Below are 1455 nucleotides of genomic sequence, written 5' to 3'. Positions count from 1 at the left end.
AGAATGTGAGAAATTTTAAAGCTACTTTTTGTAATTTTGCAGAATAAAAAAAAAACGGGAAAAATTGGATAATTTGTAAATATTAGAAGATTAGAAGGTCTGACAAGATTAGAAAGAAAAGAATTATTTTCCTAATATTCCTGTAAACATTTCAAATGATTTTTTATTGAAAAAAGTGTGCTATAAGAGAAAATTAAAAAAGGTTTTTAAACAGAACAAATCCTAAAATTTTAAAGAAGAGTATAGAAGATTTTAAATCAAAATAATTTAATTTTATAATATTAATAAATAAATAAAAAAAGTCAAGTAAATTCAAGAAATATTTAGAAGAATGAAAGAGATTCAAATCAAATTTTAAACTTAAATTATGTTAGAAATTTAGATTTTCAAAGATTTCAAAAATAAACTTTAGACGCTTTGAAGGAATTCTGAAATATTTCAAAGAGATAAAACTATTTGTCTTAAAATTCCTGGGAAAAATTTAGATGCTTATAAGTCAATTTTTTTACACCTTGAATTAAGGAACATAATTTTCATTATGCCTTCTTGTGAAATTTTTTTTCAAATTTTTTAAATAAAATTTTTCATCTTTTAAATTTGAATACGTTTAAGAGATATTCGGAAATTTTTAAACTATTCAAAAATAATTAAGACTTGTAAACAATTTTTAATAGTTTCGTAATGTTTCACGAAAATAAAAAAAATTCTTTTGGTTCCTAGAAATAATTGAAAAATTTTTAATGTCGAAAAATTAATTTCAAGAGATTAATTTAAAACATTTAAAAACATTACAGAATATTTCGAAAATTTTCAAAGAATCTGAAAAATTTTAAATATAGTTTTTTTATAATTTTGCAGGATTAAAAAAAATTCGGAAAAATTTCAATCATTTTTAAAAATTAGAAGATTAGAACTTCTGACAAGATTAAAAAAAGAAATACTTTCCTAATTATCTTGTAAAAATTTTTTACGATTTTTGTTTAGAGAAATCTACTTTAAAAAAAAATTAAAGAACGTTTTTAAACACACAAAACGGTTTCTTGAAATTTGGAAAAAGAGTGTAGAAGGCTTTAAAATAAATTTTGTTATTTCCATAACATTCAAAAGTTTGAAAAAATTGTGAATAATCGAATAAATTCAGCATATATTTAGTAAAATTCATAAGATTTAAAATGAATTTAAACTTTCGGAGAGTTTTAAAAACGTAGGACGAACTTATATAAAAAACTGAAACACCTAAAAATTCTTATAGGAAAAAAACAATATGCGCCTGGAAATTGCGTACAATTATCAGTCTTTAAAATTAAAATTCGAATGGTTTTTTGAAAATTCATCTGAGCTCGTTCTTCGTCCATGGACAATCCCCAGAGCTAGATGCAGTTGCTCTCTGTTTTTAGCATAGATCTTAAGATCGTCCATGTAAAATACATGAGTGACCTTGTACTTTCGATCTGC

This window comes from Belonocnema kinseyi, chromosome 4 (assembly GCF_010883055.1).
Source record: "Belonocnema kinseyi isolate 2016_QV_RU_SX_M_011 chromosome 4, B_treatae_v1, whole genome shotgun sequence".
Lineage (NCBI taxonomy): Eukaryota > Metazoa > Arthropoda > Insecta > Hymenoptera > Cynipidae > Belonocnema > Belonocnema kinseyi.
The sequence above is the reverse complement of the archived record's forward strand: the minus strand, read 5'-3'. Positions refer to the sequence as shown.